The sequence below is a fragment of the Gobio gobio genome (assembly GCF_949357685.1).
Source record: "Gobio gobio genome assembly, chromosome: 5".
Classification (NCBI taxonomy): domain Eukaryota; kingdom Metazoa; phylum Chordata; class Actinopteri; order Cypriniformes; family Gobionidae; genus Gobio; species Gobio gobio.
This window is the reverse complement of record NC_137101.1, coordinates 16,184,545-16,203,018: the sequence shown is the minus strand read 5'-3', so window position 1 is coordinate 16,203,018 and position 18,474 is coordinate 16,184,545. Positions and strand designations below refer to the sequence as shown.

The following is an 18,474-nucleotide window of genomic DNA, read 5'->3' as shown; positions in this document are numbered from 1 at the left end:
ATGGATACAAGCACATTGTGAAGGGATGATGTTGGAAGACACAGATTATATTCAGAAATGATCTGTATACTTCATACTTACTATGTACTTACTAAATACTCAGATGAGGAGTCATTTTTTTTCTTTCTTTCCAAGATAATATGGAAGCTGGATGGCACTCATATGCAAAACGGTGAAGTCGCATGACAATATTGTAGCATGGATATTATGTTTAGAACATTTATCATGAAATAATGTCTACTGTTTCAGGAATATTAGTCAATATACAGTCAGTGTATATTGCACAGTATTCAGTACACTAGTATTTTATTCAGATCACTGTCACAGATTTAGGGGAGTTGCCATATGTGAGCTCATCTTAACACAATGATCGCTCTGAGAGAAGAGAGGCAGGTGTGCGAGTCCGCAGATACGGATAAATGCTCTCCCACTGATGCATGGAGAGAGTGAGCGTGAGTGTGTAAGTGTGTTTAAGGCACTTCAGGGACTCTTCATCTGTGACGTTAGCACTAATGAAACATGTCTGTCGTTTACCGTCATCATGTTGTTCATCTGTAAACCATCGTCTCTCTAGGTTAAGCCAGGCCATTCTGCTCTTGCTGGAGATTACTGTAATTTTCGTAACAGCCGCACACCAATATTTTCCTCACAGATGGCTTGACCACAAAGAGTATGGTAGCAAATTGAGTCAGATATTTTTTTCTTTTAGTATCGACTTGGTTCCTTTGCTTTTGACATCCCTAATTCTACCTCGTATCAGTTACTCTGTAAGCTTTATTAGGCTCACTTTGGGGGTAGCCTTGATCTGAAGAATTCTCTGTTCTTTGCTGTTTACAACACCCACTGTTAGAAAGAAGCAAAGAACAAAGTTCCTTGTGCCTGTGATTCAGCCCACATATACACACATTTACACTCATAGATTTCGAAAGTAAAACAGATAAGCCGTCCTCGTATTTCTTCAGTATTGCTCTCTCATTGAAAACACACCTAGCACTTGACTGCGTACGGTTTGTCAATATTCAGCTGTTTAAAGCAATAACCCATAGTCAATTGTGGTCCAAATTATGCTTTTTTTTATTTCTCTCATAGGTTTCATTGCAAATTTTTCATTTAAATAATTGAAGAATGGGCTAAGCCGAGGCCTAATTGACTTTAGCTTCATCTGAATTGGGAATGTGCTCATTGGCGTTTTTTTGTGTGGGCTTCTCCATCCATTTCATTGTAATAATGCCCTTTGTTCTTTCTTTCTTTCTATCCCTCTTCTTTCTTGTAGTGTGTCTGCAGCAGCACTCAAGAGGATCAGAGAAAACAAAAGAGGAGGAGGAGGGCAGACAGAGGAGGAAAGTCAAAAGTAAGTGGCGAATAAGGAGATGTAAGACTGTTTGGCAGCGACTGGTAGGGATGGTATAGATTACCTGCATTTTGTTTTTACATTGTGTTGTGCCTTAAAAGGGATAAACAGCAAGGCTTTTCAGAAAGATTTCTGACATGCTGATAGCGTGCTGTGCTTTAGCGTGCTGTTAAACTTCTCTGCGAGTGTTCACAGTGCTAGTCTATAGCATCGCCCTTTAATGCATCACTGCTATGTCCATCCAAAAAGGACTTTTACACATTCACCACCTTTAGGAATACATTTCAGGACATTGTTTTAGACTTAAAGGGTTAGTTCACCCAAAAATGAAAATTCTGTCATTAATTACGTACCTTCATGTCATTCGACACCCGTAAGACCTCCGTTCATCTTCGGAACACAAATGAAGATATTTTAGTTGAAATCCGATGGCTTAGAAAGGCCTCCCTTGGCACACTGCACTTTACACTCTCAAGACCCATAAAAGGTACTAAAGACGTTGTTACAAAGTCCATCTCACGACAGTGGTTCTACAATAACTTTATGAAGCGACGAGAATTGTTTTTGTGCGCAAAAAATAAATAAATAATTACTTATATAGTGATGACCGATTTTAAAACACAGCATCATGAAGCTTCGAAGCGTTATGAATCAGCGGGTCGAATCATGATTCGGATTGCGGGTCAAACCACCAAACTGCTGAAATCACGTGACTTTGGTGATCCAAACCGCTGAATCGACTGATTCATAACGCTTCAAAGCTTCATGATGCCATGTTTTGAAATCGTCATCACTATACAAGTCGTTATTTAGGTTTTTTTTGCACACAAAAACTATTCTCGTCGCTTCATAAAGTTATTGTAGAACCACTGTAGTGAGATGGACTTTGTAACGACGTCTTTAGTACATTTTATGGGTCTTGAGAGTGTACAGTGCATTGTGCCAATAAAGGCCTTTCTGAGCCATCGGATTTCAACTAAAATATCTTCATCTGTGTTCCGAAGATGAATGGAGGTCTTACGGGTGTAGAACGACATGAGGGTAAGTAATTAATGACAGAATTTTCATTTTTTGGTGAACTAACCCTTTTTATCACCTGCTGAGAGAAATGTTTGGGCTGTGACAGTTTTGAGAAGAGTTAGTTGCGTATAAAAAGTTGGTTTGCATACACATCTATATGGGTTTATGTGGATGTTGCATCTTATCTTGTTTCTTTAGAATTGTGATATTGGATATATGTCGTCCAATATTGGGTATTTTAATGATGGATGTTAAATTTAATACTAATCATTTGATATCACTGTTAAATGTATCAAATCTGTATTTTTTTTCTTTCTCCATGCTATGCATTATAATGTTGTGATGCCCACATCAATTTGTATGTATCAATTTTATTTTACACTTCTGTTCAAAAATGTGGGGTTTGTAAGATTTTTTTTAAAGAAAAAAGATAATTCAGAAAGGGCACAATTTTTTTATGAAAGTAAAGATGTATAATGTTATAATGTTATTATTCATCAAATAATATTTAAATAATACTTTTGAGCTCATAATCAGCATTATAGAATGATTTTTAAAGGATCATGTGACTGAAGACTGGGGTAATGATGATGATAAATTCCGAATTCTGAATAAATGACATTTTAAAAATATTTATAAAAATAGAAAAGTTATTGTTATTTGTAATAATATTTCACAATATTACACTTTTAACTGTATGTTTAATCAAATGAATGAAGACTTAATTCAAAATAATAATAATTTAAAAAATCTAACAGACCCAAAACTTTTGAACGGTAACATAGATGGACAAAATAGTATAGAATTTTTGGCCATTTATCAGATATTGTTGAAATTAACTTCTCGTCATGAACAAAATACATCCTACACAAACACCCAAAATGAATCGCTTCCTTGACGGAAACCCACTAAAAATGTAGATTTACACATTCCTCTTTATTAGGATAAATAGTTTTCAGGTTGTAACAGAGAGAAAGGAAAAGCAGAGAAGGTGCCTGAGAGCGTAAATTACCCAAGTGATCGCCTCGAACGTTCTCTGGCCACTCCCTGATCTCCTGCTGTTGACTCACGTCTGCTATTGGCAGCCTCGACCTCTGATGTTCTTCAATAAAGGATTGGGTCCATGCTTTATTTTTTTTTTACAAAGAAGGTCAATGAAACATGAAACCAGATCCTCCAACCAGAAAAAAAAAAATGCAGGCACTTTCAATACTCTAAACACACTCTGTCTTTCCACCCTTACCTTATTGCATTTATATTGAAGCCTGAGGCAGTCTGCTCTTTTTCATGAGACGCCGAGGAAATTCTGATTGCGAGGCAGATTACTAGCTGCTCTTGATTTTGCTATGAGATCCCGACACCTACTTTTTCTTTTTGCCGGTTATTAAGCAGCGACGGTGGACACTGAGCTTCTATTACAGAAAGAAAATATTAGTTTCACATACATAGAGAGAGTGAGACCTTGGTATATGTTCTGCTATCGCAAACCATTTTTCATAAACCCTCAATGCAGATTTGGCCTCAGTCACTGACAATGATTAATAGCTTCTGTCAGTCACAATAAGTGTTTATACGTATTTGCTTCTCACTAGGTGATTAAACCCTGAAAGTGTCCGATATTGTGTGTAAATGCTGTCTGCTGCGCCACTGGATAGTTATAGTAATGCATGTTCACCAGATAAACTTTCATCTTTGCGGGCAAACACATCGCTTTAGGCGTAAAATTTCCTGAGGCGTAAAATTGTTAATGCCAGTGGTATTGATGTGACTGGAAATGAATCAAAAGTATCTGAATTTGAAGTGAGTATCTAGAAAGGTTGGGGTTGGTAAGTTTTTAAAAAATGTTTTTGAAAGAAGTCTCTAATGCACCAAGGCTGCATTTACAGTATTTGACCCAAAATACAGTAAAAACTGAACAATTGTGAAATATTATTACCATTTAAAATAGCTGTTTTCTATTTTAAAATGTAATCTATTTCTGTTATGGCAAAGGTGAATTTTCAGCAGTCGTTACTCCAATGTTCTGGGTCACATGATCCGTCAGAATTTGATTTGCAGCTCAAGAAACAGCTTTTATTTGAAATATAACTTTTTGTAACGTTAGACCTGTATTTACTTTTAATTTAACGCATCCTTTCTGAATAAAAGTATTCATTTAATTCAGAAAAAAAACTTCTTACTGACTCCAAACTTTTGAACGGTTGTGTGCGTTTTTCTTGATCAGATCTACATGTATTCTAGATGTATAGTATCTCAATCTGAGATCCATAAAAGCTGACTTAAGCATCTGGTTGTTCAGCATTGGTGTATATTTGGGGCAGGATCTGATTTTTCGACCAATGACAGACAGGGGAGTGCTCTGGAACCCTAAGCATATAGTAATATAACCCTAATATAGACACACAAACACAAAAATCAATTGGTCAAAAAGCCTTGAGCAATTAATGTTTTTTGAGAAATTTTTTCTGCTTGTTTTATGAATCAGGCTCAGTCTTTGTAAATCTAATTGTAAATGTAGTAGTTATAGACTAGTCGATTCACATAGAATTACACACACACACACACACACACACACACACACACACACACACACACACACACACACACACACACACACACACACACACACACACACACACACACACACACACACACTTGTTTGTTTATGAGCCAGATCACATGACCCATTTAGCCCAAGCTTTCATACTGCAGGCTAAGGAGCTACAATCTGCCCCCTCTTGATAAATGTTTAACAGCAGTGTGTTTTGAATATCAATACACGCTGATAAATGAGAGAGAACAAGTGATTATTTCAAACATGTCTCCGTTTGCCTCTAGATTTGGACGAGGTCTATTTGTGAAGTGCCTCTGGAGTCTTAAAGGTTTTTGTGTATTTTAGTGTGCCCTCATGTTTGTGTACGTGTGTAAGTACTGAGAAAATTTGAGTCCTCTTGTGATTACTTCTTGTCAGCCACCGGGCCTCACATAATTTTATGGAGAGTTCAAACCACCGCCACCTCTTGTCGAACATGCTTATTTGCTGTAGGTCTTGTCTTTATTAGTTGTAATGGTTTATTCAAACAGCTGTGTTGAACGAAAGGTCTTTAGGGTCCCTTTTTGGAGTTTAAATGTCAGGGAACCCTATTTGAGCAGAAGTCTGGTTTTTGGAGAAATGTTGGAGTCCAGAGGGCAAGTAATAACAAATTTATATGAAGTTAACTTAAGTGCTTGCGAGATTACCGCTCACTCTCGCCCCAGAGTCATGCAAACACACACACAATGTGATGGAGAGAAGGACTGGTGTGTTGTGTTTGGACCAGTGTCATACACTCCTGTGCTATGCATGTGTGTGAGCAGGATTCCAATTAACACTCGAGATGTGAGTCAAAATTGCTTTCTGGTGATTTTCTGGTGAACTAGTTGGTTTGCCTGTGTGTGTGTGTGTGTGTGTGTGTGTGTGTGTGTGTGACCACGTGAGGTAAAAGGAAATCTGATTCATCAGACCAGGCTACCTCCTTCCATTTATACGTGGTCCAGTTCAGATGCACACGTACCCACTGTTGGTGCTTTCAGCGGTGGACAGGGGTCAGCATGGGCACCCTGACTGGTCTGCAGCTATGCAGCCCCATACGCAACAAACTCCGATGCACTGTATATTCTGACACCTTTCTATCAGAACCAGCATTAACTTCTTGGGCAATTTGAGCTACAGGAGCTTGTCTGTTTGATCGGACCACATGGGCCAGCCTTCGCTCCCCATGTGCATCAATGAGCCGTGGCCACCCACTACCCTGTCGCCGGTTCACCACTGTTCCTTCCTTGGACTACTTTTGATAGATACTGACCACTGCAGACCGGGAACACCCCACAAGAGCTGCAGTTTTGGAGATGCTTTGACCCAGTCGTCTAGCCATCACAATTTGGCCCTTGTCAAACTCGCTCAAATCCTTACGCCTGCTCATTTTTCCTCCTTTTAACACATCAACTTTGAAGACGAAGTGTTCACTTTTTGTTTAATTATTTACATATTTATTTACTTTCTATTTATTTAACTATTTATTCACCTTATGCTTATATATTCATTTATATAGTTAAGTGTCTTTATTTACTTATTTACTTTATATAATTATTTGTATTTATTTGAATATGTAAATCTTCTCATTTTCCACGTGGCAAAAAGTAAATTTTGAACCTTATGTGCGAGTATGCATTTCTGCCAGCGCTCCTTATTTGTTAGATGCTCTGTTGCATTGTGGGAAGCTGTAGCTTAGCCAGGTGACTCTGATAGAGTGAAACTCTGCAGTCTTATACATCAAGAGCTGGGGAATTATGGTCCTTGTGTAATAATAAGCAATGGAGTCAGATATATAGCCCCTTCCTGAAATTATCGACCTTCTGCTGTGGAAGAATTATTGGCGGTCTCACCTGTCCTCCCCACTAGTTCATAATCTGTATGAGAGGGAAGCCAGAGCGGAGGGGACCGAGAGAAAACGAGCAGTTTTCAGGAAATAGACCCAAAGCCTGGTCATAGATCCAAAGGAAGATGGTATCAGGAAAGACGCATGTTCCTCTCTTTTCAGAGGCTCTGTTCCAAAACTTAGTCAGCAGACTTATTACCTTCCAAGACAGCACCCTAACTCAAATAGATCCTTATACGTGACTGATTTGTAACACTTGACATAGGCAGCAACTCGTGCGCCTCATCATGAAGGACTTGTTTTGCAGTGGAGTTTGTTGTTAGCATGTTGCTAAGCTAACATGATATTTGAACCATAAAAACGCATTATGTACACAGATATTAGGTACAATATTACATTTTTTATTATTCTATTTACTATAACTTTTGTCAGTGTTAATGAATTACTATTCATATATACACTCACCTAAAGGATTATTAGGAACACCATACTAATACTGTGTTTGACCCCCTTTCGCCTTCAGAACTGCCTTAATTCTACGTGGCATTGATTCAACAAGGTGCTGAAAGTATTCTTTAGAAATGTTGGCCCATATTGATAGGATAGCATCTTGCAGTTGATGGAGATTTGTGGGATGCATATCCACGAAGCTCCCGTTCCACCACATCCCAAAGATGCTCAATTAGGTTGAGATCTGGTGACTGTGGGGGCCATTTTAGTACAGTGAACTCATTGTCATGTTCAAGAAACCAATTTGAAATGATTCAAGCTTTGTGACATGGTGCATTATCCTGCTGGAAGTAGCCATCAGAGGATGGGTACATGGTGGTCATAAAGGGATGGACATGGTCAGAAACAATGCTCAGGTAGGCCGTGGCATTTAAACGATGCCCAATTGGCACTAAGGGGCCTAAAGTGTGCCAAGAAAACATCCCCCACACCATTACACCACCACCACCAGCCTGCACAGTGGTAACAAGGCATGATGGATCCATGTTCTCATTCTGTTTACGCCAAATTCTGACTCTACCATCTGAATGTCTCAACAGAAGTCGAGACTCATCAGACCAGGCAACATTTTTCCAGTCTTCAACTGTCCAATTTTGGTGAGCTCGTGCAAATTGTAGCCTCTTTTCCTATTTGTAGTGAAGATGAGTGGTACCCGGTGGGGTCTTCTGCTGTTGTAGCCCATCCGCCTCAAGGTTGTGCGTGTTGTGGCTTCACAAATGTTTTGCTGCATACCTCGGTTGTGACAAGTGGTTATTTCAGTCAAAGTTGCTCTTCTATCAGCTTGAATCAGTCGGCCCATTCTCCTCTGACAAGGCATTTTCGCCCACAGGACTGCCACATACTGGATGTTTTTCCCTTTTCACACCATTCTTTGTAAACCCTAGAAATGGTTGTGCGTGAAAATCCCAGTAACTGAGCAGATTGTGAAATACTCAGACCGGCCTGTCTCGCACCAACAACCATGCCACGCTCAAAATTGCTTAAATCACCTTTCTTTCCCATTCTGACATTCAGTTTGGAATTCAGGAGATTGTCTTGACCAGGACCACACCCCTAAATGCATTGAAGCAACTGCCATGTGATTGGTTGATTGGATAATTGCATTAACCCTCAGAGCCCGACGGCATCGCCCACGACGTCACACGGCACCTCCGATAAATATCTATATTATTTCATGAAACTTTTATCGATTTTCTTACCGTTTTTTCCAACAGAAAGCTAACGAGCTAGCCATCACGGGGGTGTCTTTGGTGTCTTTGTAGCCTTTACAGAAGGTTTTCTATCCAGCCTGGAACATGTGCATCTTTTTGGAGTTGTTCAGCAATAACTCAAAACGCTTACATCCAAGATATATCCACTTGATGTCTATAATTTATAAATTTTCCGTCATTTTTGCCGCTAGCGCGATGCTAGCTGCCATTTTGGATGAGGGTTTGACCAATGACAGGCTGATCCGTCATCCACGTTGGTGTGCGTCATTACGCATGAACCACAGCTCTGTTATTGTGGAGAGAGAGAGACGCACGGCTAGTAGTGTTGAGGAGAGAGAGAGAGAGAGACGCGCTGCAGTTTTTAGTAGTTTTGTGGAGAAAGTTTGAGGAGAAAGTTTGAGAAGAAGTTCCTGATAGGAACTGTTTTGAGGCTTGGCACCAGTAAATATCCAAAATCCAAAGAGGCCAAAAGCGCCTGGACTTTTTTTGGAAAAATGTAAATAGTTTTTGTTCTGTATAAGTTATCATGTTTATTCCTGAGTTCCAGGACTCCAAAAACTTGAACAAACTGTTTTCCAGAGGAAATATGCTTAGCTTTTATTTATTTGTGTGTGTTTTCAATAAATATTTGAGTGATTCAATTTCCGTTTTATGTTTTCATTTGTCTTTTATGGTCCCATATCTTATTTTACATTCAGGTGACATCAATGCAACACAAATATACTGACAGTGCAACTTGTCTTGAAAAAAAAAGAGGTGTGTCAATTGTCTGTGCACAACAGGGTTGATGTTTTACAAGCTTTTTTAGTAAATAACACCAGGCGGAAAATTAATTGTAAAAATACCCTTAGGTCTTAAAGGGTTAATGAGAAATTGAACAGGTGTTCCTAATAATCCTTTAGGTGAGTGTATATTGTTCTATTTCACTTTAACAAAAATAAATATTTCTCTTGCCTTTGTCTTGCATTTGTTTACACAATGAATTTTGGCCTGTTCTGCAAGGATGCATACGATGCTACCTTGGAACAAGGTATCTTAGGAGGCATCTTAATGAACATCTCTATCTTTTGGTACAACCATCAAGTCTTAAAATGGTGCCTTGGCTCTTAAGGTTTCGGATCGGAGTGTCACTCTCTTAGTTTAATGGATATATTTGCTCACTCTGCATAGTTGTGATCTATCCCAGAAGTCTGCACTGCTGTAATCTATTCCACAATCCATGATCTAGCAGGGAGACCATGACATGGCATGCCAGCGGAGGAGATGGAACGTTTTACCGATTCAGAGACTGCTGGATGGTGTGTGAGGGGGAGTGGAACTTGTTTTCCTTGAGATCCTGACAGACAGTAATACTCCTTAGTTTTTGATCTCAGTTCAGCCTCCATGAAGTTTCTCAGGCTTGTATTTGGCTCTCGAGTTGATCCTGCATCATAGTTCGATTTAAGGCTTTCAGGGCACCAAACGGAGGGAGAGCATCAAAATCTCGTCATGCCTGGCAGGGGTAATTTGACCCAGAGGAGCTGACAGAAAGATTGGAAGGAGAGCGAGCGAGTGAGCGAGAGTGAGGTGAATATGTGAAGGGGGATGAACGGGTAAATGAATTAGAGCTGGTTTCTGTCTGAGCATTTGCTGTAAAACATATTCACCATGGCAAACCAAAGACAGACCATCTGCCTCAGTCATTTTTGATCCTTGTAAATTTACCAACCCAGATATACCACCTTTTCTATCTTCTTATTTAAAATTTGACTATCATTTTTACACAGGCTTGTATTTAGCAAGCATCACCATTTTTATTGTTCCAACTTGGGCTTATGGTTTTCAACCAAAACCTTTAGTATTAAACGTAAAAAAAACAAAGTTATACTTACAAAAATGTGGGTTGTTGAGGCCATATTTAGGGCCATAGTTTTAGGCCATATTTTTGTGAAATACCGCTGTGCCCCAGTAAAATATTACTGATAAATCATTGTCTGTCAATGGAGATTACCATAAACAGACCCGAGAATAATATTTCTTGATATTTAAGCAATAATTTCCTGTGTGTTTTCAATCAGCTGTTTAGTATCAGAACGAATTATATGAGAATAGGGAAGTACACACCACAAACATAACCATAATGACACAGATAAATTATATTGTTTGAATCACTTTCAGAAGAAATGTTTCCAGCTGATGAACGAATAATAACATTGACAGCCAATCAGAATCCATTCGACTTTAAAGTGCTCATTTCACATTTGCAAATGGCAGATGACATAACTTCTAATAAACAGAACGTTATTGTGTGTTGGTGCCGATGCTAATATATAAGTATCTTTATATTTATCATTCTTTGTGTGAACAAAGTGTGAGCCTTTAGGCTGAGGAGAACCACCCAGAACGTCCTAGAAAAATTGACAGTGAGTTTTGCACCAGCGAACACCATTTATTTTCCTCCAAAAATGTCTTGTTTTACTGTTTTAGCTAATGTATGATGTCCTGACAGGCCATATCCCTTCTCTAAGTAAACGGCTTCATGTCAGTCTACAACTGGGTCAATAAATGAGAGCACTGAGGTCAGAGGTCGTGAGAGCGAGCTTCTGAAAGGAAATCTGCAGGCCTTCGTTGACTGTCTTGACAGACTTTGGCCTCCAAATGAGGTTTTAATTGACTTGTAAAATTCTTCTGTGTTTGTTGAGATTTTTTTTTTTTCTTCTGACGAGGTCACATCAGGCCTAGGCGTTATGACAAGTGCTTGCTTCACATCTCTTCTTTTTTTTCTGTCTTTGGCAAACACAGACAGGTATGACTTGAAATGATTCTGTTGACCTTTCACTGTGTCACTTGGTATTTTGATAATACGGTTGTGCTCCCTCACTGTGACAATGTCTTTCTGGAAGCTCCTGAGAAACAATTAGCTGTCAGATGCGGTGAGACTGGCCGTGTCCCAAGCTGCCTGCTGAGGAGCTTCAGGTCTGACAGAGTATCGATTCTCCTTCCTCTCCCATCCTCTTCCTCCTCCTATCTCAGACGTGCATCTTCCCTCTTCCGTTCTTTCCACTGGATGCAAAGTTAAAGCTGCAGAAGGGAGGACAAATCTCTCCAGTACACTCTCTTATTCTGTCTCACTTTCTTTGAAATGATATATTGTTTCTTTAGAAATGATTTTCTTAGCCTGGGAAAAAGAGTGTGCGTTTCGGGTACTTTGTCAGATTTATTAAAAGAAAAAGTTATGAGAGCTGAACCGGAGGAAGACAGATCCTTTCGCTTACTCGACAGAAGTACAGTTATTCCGCTAGTCATCATTTCCGGGGCTTTGACAGATGCCTGAGTGCTCAACTCCAAGCTGTCATTAAAGCAAAAGGGGAAACTGCAAATACTGTACAAAGACATTCTGAAATTCATATTTTTCAACGTTTCGCTTATAGGTTATTGGTTGTTATATACACTGATTTAATATGATCAAAATGTTTTGTTTTGACTCTGTATCTGCTAATAGCACAGAAATATTGAGTACCAGTGCAGTAAAGTGGTCATATCCTTTTTGTGTGATGCATTACTCATTCTTTCCTCTCTTTTTTTGCCCTTTTTTTTTCAAATCCCCATTAACACTGGCAAAGGAGTTTTTAAAAACACCAAATTGTGAAATATCTCTCAGAAATAGAAGTAGGAAGAGAAGGAGCAAGCCAATATAACCTCCCTCACTTCCTCTGACTGTCTATTAAAAAATGATGCTGCTGTCTGAGTGCTGCAGCCTGCATGTGTTAAACCGTCCACCTGCTTCCTGAGGTTCACTTAAAATGTCTAGTGTCTAGCGTGTGCATGCTATGCTTTTTATTAAATTGAATCCATACTCTGTTTTCATTTCTATAATGCTCAATATACGAAGCCTGGATCATAACATAAGCCCATAGGTCAAAGCCAGATGGAGAGTCACTGCATACATATATATTCTCAATGCTGATGACATGGGCGTCACTAGGCCCTTTTTAGGGGGGCTTCAGCCCCCCCTAAACTTCTGTCCAGCCCCCCTAAAAAAAATGTGTGATTAACCTTTCAAACATATGAAACTGGAGGGAGGCTTCGGCTTCGTCCCGTCTTTTAATCATCGAACAGAGCGCACGTCAGACGCAGATGTGTGTGCGTTGATCTGAGCCTCATTGGTCTGTCACCGCTCGTCAATGTCAAAATATTTGAGAAAACCAATCAAATCAGAGTAGGCGGGCTTTATGTTCACACAGAAGCTGCTGAGGCTGAGCGTGAATTTTAGCAGCAGGACTCAACGTCAAGTGCGAGATATGCAAGTAGCTAAACTAAACATTTCATAATTGACAGCTGCTTCTTTAAATCAGAAATGTCAAACAAATGACAAAAATATTCAGGCAAATTAATAAAATTGTCTAGTTTCGCCATTTTGATTTGAAATTGGCCTATATAATGTCATTTATAATATAATTAACAAACAAGAAATATTAATAAAGCCGTTTTCTTCAGATTAGGCATAATATTAATAGTAATGAATGTGTGCATATTGAAAATTAATAGTTCCATTTGTAGCTCTCAGTAAATAAAAAAACTCAGCTTTTTTCAGCCTGTATTAGGCATATTGTGTACATATTGTGAATTAATTAAAAAATTTGAGTTAACTAGCTTTCCTGTTAGCCCTCAGTAAATTACAAAAATGAAAAAACTTTATCAGTCATATCAGCCCACTGACATGGTTTTCAAGTTATTGTTATCAACTTTTTTGGTGTTAAAATGCACATATGTAAAGTTAACCTCACATTTGGGATCTCCGTGATTTATAAACCTGGCTACATTGTATGATTAAGGGATGTACAATATGGTCATGCAGAATAAGGCATTAATATTTGCTTTATAAGCATAAGTAATAATAAACAGCCAATATCCTAATATGCATACTAATAAGCTACTAGTTAATAGTGAGAATTGGACCCTAAACTAAAGTGTTAACATTTTTTTTTCCTACCCTTACTGGGGGCTGAGCCCCCCTAAAATGAAAATCCTAGAATCTCCCTTGGCTGATCAGATCACAGCCCGGATTTCTCCGCAATCGAAACTTGTCGACTTGGGCTGTGTGTGCGAGTGTGTATGTTTGGAGGCGGACCAATCTGCACACATACTGATTATAGTAATTGTGCACTAATGGATATCGCTGCCACCACCAGTCTGAACTTAACTGCAGTCATCACCCTTTAATCTCTGGTGCAATGAGTCACGGGTCTCTGTACCTGTCTTTGAAATGTTTCTCTCTCCTTTCCCTCTATTTCTGTTAAGTTGTTTCTGCATTATTCCTCTATAAGCTGAATTGGTTTCTCAACAGCCTATTAAGAAATTATCAGAGCATTGCAGCCAGTACAGAATCCCACGCAGCCGGTACAGTGGTACAGTGCTCCAGGCAGCTTGAAAATGCCCTGCTTTCTTACTGTGTATCTGCTGTATGGATCAGCAGTAGGGTGTTTGGACCGCATCAGATGTAAAGTAGGCAATTGTGACTCTCAAACTAGCTCTTTCTCATTATCTCTAGCTTATCTGGGTCAACATTACTCAAAATTTGAATTTTGAACCTTCAGTTTTACTTTATTTACACCGTTCTGTTCATGTCAGAAAGTCACAATTTCCAGCTGCCTGTTTTTAAAATATGCAATAGTATGAAATTAAGTAGAATTTCATCATGAAAACTCGGTTGGAATATTCAAATTTGATTTAGTAGTGGATGCATGCTGTCGGGCAAATATAGCACCACTCAGGGAGGTACTTTTAAGCAAAGAAAAAACTGAAGGTTAATACATTTACGGTCTATTCTATTTAGCAAACATTTTCAAGAACATTGTGTAAAAACGCTTTTACATGAATCTTCCCTTTTTCGTAATTGTGCACCTGGAGAGCATGTGCTAGCATTGCCATTTTGTTTCTTTACACATGTGTCGTGTTGTACAAAAGAATTTTATAGGCAGCCAGAGATATCAAATGGAAATACAGCATATCCGACTTTGACTGGAGCGCAGCATTATTCCTCCCTTTCCTTACAATCGGGGAATATGAATAGAATGCGTATTGTAATACAGATTAGAGATTTTCCACTTGCCTCATCACATGAGCTAGCATTAGCGATTAGCCTACTCACACCAGCTTAAGCAGCACAATGGCAAACTAAAATAACCACTTGCCTCTTCTATTTACAGCAGTTATTATTCTTGATTTAATATGGTGTGTGGTTTCTGGCCAGTTCTTTGGAGATGTACAGTATGTGGTTATGCTATTGAAGTGAGAGGGTGGCATGGGGAATTTTACTTGGTTTTGCTGTCTAAATCACGTTGACTCAAGCACAGAGGAAGCCAAAGCTGATTTTCTTCCTTTCTGCATGGAGAAGTGTGTAAAAGGGAATTGCTGGAAAAACCAGGTCATACCAGCCTAAGGTAGTCAAGCTAGTCAAACAGTGAAAGCTGTGTTTTGGAATATGGTTAGATTTGGGTTGCATTTCATAAACCCTTTGTATTATAGACATATCCCTGGTTTCTTTTTAGAGTAGCTATTTTCATGTGGTTCGATTTAGTCATATATTAGAATCATAATTAAAGGATTGGATGCATAAAAAAAAAGAAACGTTTTCGTGCAGATATGAGCTATTTTGAGATGAGATTTTGATCACACGAAATGTAGGAGCTGTGAAGTTTAATTAATTTCGCATCAAAATGCACAATACTTGAAAAAAACTGTTAACCATCTTACGTCGTCCATTGTAGTCCAGCTAATCAATCACCTGAACCAGCTTGTACCATACATGATCATCTTTAAACCAGCGAAAAGCCAGTATGTAAAATCATCTCTCATCACATGCTGGTTTTAGTGCTGGAGAGGAGAAATTTGATGAACGTGTATGTTTTTATTTAGTAACAAGAAGCAAACTTCATATGAAGCATGCATATTTGTGTCTTAAATCTAGCCTGACGTCGTCATACTCAATTCTAGTCAGAATATGAGTCTGATACTGCTCCGTTGGGCTGTGATTATGGGGCGTGTTTCAACCGAACCAGGAAAGACCTCAATTGGATAGACCTACAACCAATCAGAGCAACGGAGCGACCGAGCGACGCATAACGTTAGTTGTCAAATGTCAACAGAACTCAACTGCACTGTGTTGCCAAGTCCACGGGTTGAAGCGACCCCAATTATGTGATATACAGACCCAGGAATGCGAATTTTAGCAGGCAGTCCTTCCAAAATAATACATATTTTACCCCCCAAATGCCTTTTTTTCCCGGAGAACCCCCCTGGAAAGCTATTGGGCTTGTTTTTGGCTAGTTTTGAGGGACGTTAGCAATTTGGCGGGTTTTGTTGTAAAAACTTGGCAACCCTGTGCACGCACGCTGGAATAAGTAGCCTAACGTTAGAAGAAAAAGATGAGTGTAAACGAACTTTGCCGGTGTTGTAAAAAAAGAATTTAAGGATACACAAAGTACTTACCAACACGATCATCATTCTGAGAGAAATAGTAAAGGTGAACGCATATATGAACAAGTTCTCCGTTTAGGATTAGAACAAATTGAACCCAAGCGCTCTTTGGTGACGTGGATGATTACGTTACTGTTTATCATCTGTCCATCATCGTCTAAAGCCCGCCCTGACAATTTCATTGGTCCGAACAGTTTCTGTTCGGGCATAATTACTCCTCTAAGGATCAAGTCCAGACCGAACATTTCGGTCACAACAGACCGAAATGTTGTGGGCGGGGCTAAGTTCGGCTGGCATCCAGGCTATCTTAAATCATTAAAGTATTTAAAAAAAACTTTGTATTTTATGAATTTATTTTTAGTTTATTGTTTGTGTTTAATTATGTTGATGTGTTTTCAGTGTAGGGCAAGTTACTAGATTACTGTACTAATTACTCTCTCTAAAAAGTATTGGATTACTTATCACTGAGTACTTTCTAAATCCCATATCAACCTCGAACAGTTTGTCTATACAAGGATAGACATCAAACCGCACTCTTGATTCTTTCAAATAAAAAATATACAATAGCATAAATTATTCTTGAACTGACCAAAGTGTGTAAAGGGAGGTTACATTTAACATACATTTTGAAGTTAAATCTGCTTATTCTGCAATGGTTTTTATATACAATTATTCTATAGTCTAAACAGTATTTAATGCAATTACATCAGAAGAAACTATATTAAATTACAGAAAAATTAAGAGTAATCCCTTACTTTACTTTTTCAAGGGAAAATAATTAAATTACAGTTATTGGATTACTTGGTAATTAATTACACCCAACACTGTTCCTTATGAACTAAGCAATACCACACAACTCTCAGCACGCACACATTCTGTAAATATACACATACAAAACAAAATGTAACTCTACATTCCTGTTCCAAACATGTCAGTTTCTCTGATTGTGTAATCCATCCTGCTGGCTGTACCGGTTCTTCACCAAACCATTCATGCTCGTGAGTCATAAATTTAAAAATTGCATTTCATAGAACCACTTGCTTATTTTGCTCAAGTATAAAATGAAAATGTGTTTAGAGCGTATTGTTTAATTCCTAAACTCCCACCATGGCCACTCAACCCCACAACGTTATTAAAAAAGTAAAAACTTCTAAGCAACAATTTATTTCCAGCTGATAACTCTCCATCTAAATCAGCCATGCTATTCCAAACATTCACAAAAAACAGCCACCATTTATTTTCTAGAAATAACTATAATCATGAAAAAAAAAAACTCTTAAAAGCCACATGCATCAACCCTGCTGCTACCACAAAAACTATCTCTTGCTAGTGATGATATGAGTATGAGTGAATGAAATGCCCTTTAATACAGTAGTTTTAATTGCAGTTTTTTGTTGTTCCTCTTAAAGTCAAGAGGCACATTGGATTGGAGGGCATAAACTGAGACACACACAACAGATATTGGCACATCGTCCAGAAGAGTTAATGCAAGATGGACAGATAGACAGAGAACAAGGACACATTGGGAGATTGAAAAAAGCAACGTGCTCTCTGGATGATGAAACAAGTGTGTCATTCCAAAACACTGTGTCTTGAAACAGTGACGTGTCTTCAGGAGTCAGGAGAATGAATCCTGTGTGTGTGTGTGTCTGGTTTTGTGTCCACCAAATGTCCCCACCTGGATCTGAATCCAAGCATATGTGGACATTATTTGTGTAAAAATTAGGGCTGGGCAAATTAATGTGTTAACGCGGGCGATTAACTTTTTCAGACTTAACGCATTAAAAATATTTAACGCAAATAACGCAGCGTCCGTTTTTTTTGCCTAGCGTTACATGATCACGCTCCTATTCAAGTAAATGCTTCCAAGCGCGACAAGACGCAAGAGAACGCGCTGTATATCAATGTCCTATCTGTGTGGCTGCGTCTCATGTCAGCTAATCGAGGGACACGCTGACACACACACGCACACACTCGACGCACAGACAGACTCGCGCAGTCTCACATCGAGTTCTCTTTTGCTCTTGAACAAACAATAACAACAACACAGGGAATTTTGAGTATTTTCATATTAGGAGTCTTAAATTAGTTAAATAACGTCTTAAATGAACTTAAAGAGTTGTGAGGAAATGAGATGCGCGGGACAGCGCGTGAGATCCGCGTCATGTTCGGCAGGCAGTGGCTGTTGATTAATCTATATTTCATTTATTATTTATGCAGGTAAGAAAGGTGTTTGATAACTATTACATTTCTGTATATGTCTAACAGGGAAGGCCATGGGTAAAAATAACATTTATTATAATGGGTTTATGTAAAGATTGTTTTAAGTTTAATAAAGCCTAATAAATGTTGAAATTGGGAGCTTTCAGTTATACTGTAATGTAACGTCATTAATGTTTCATAGAGACATCAGTGATACTGGCCTTCATTCATAAAAACATGACAATACAACACCTATTTTAAAATGTACTGTCTTTAAATTGTTTCTACATTAATTTGGAGAGTA

At 38.6% G+C, this 18,474-nt stretch overlaps 1 protein-coding gene across 1 annotated transcript in view; it reads left to right on the top strand.

Moving 5' to 3' along the window:
• The window catches only part of plxnb2a.1 (plexin b2a, tandem duplicate 1), a 129,253-nt gene that overhangs the window by 63,976 nt on the left and 46,803 nt on the right, over window positions 1–18,474 (top strand). The window contains exon 2 of the mRNA XM_079818161.1: window positions 1,274–1,351. The gene's annotated coding sequence lies outside the window, so the exon portion shown is untranslated. The remainder of the gene's footprint in view (window positions 1–1,273; window positions 1,352–18,474) is intronic.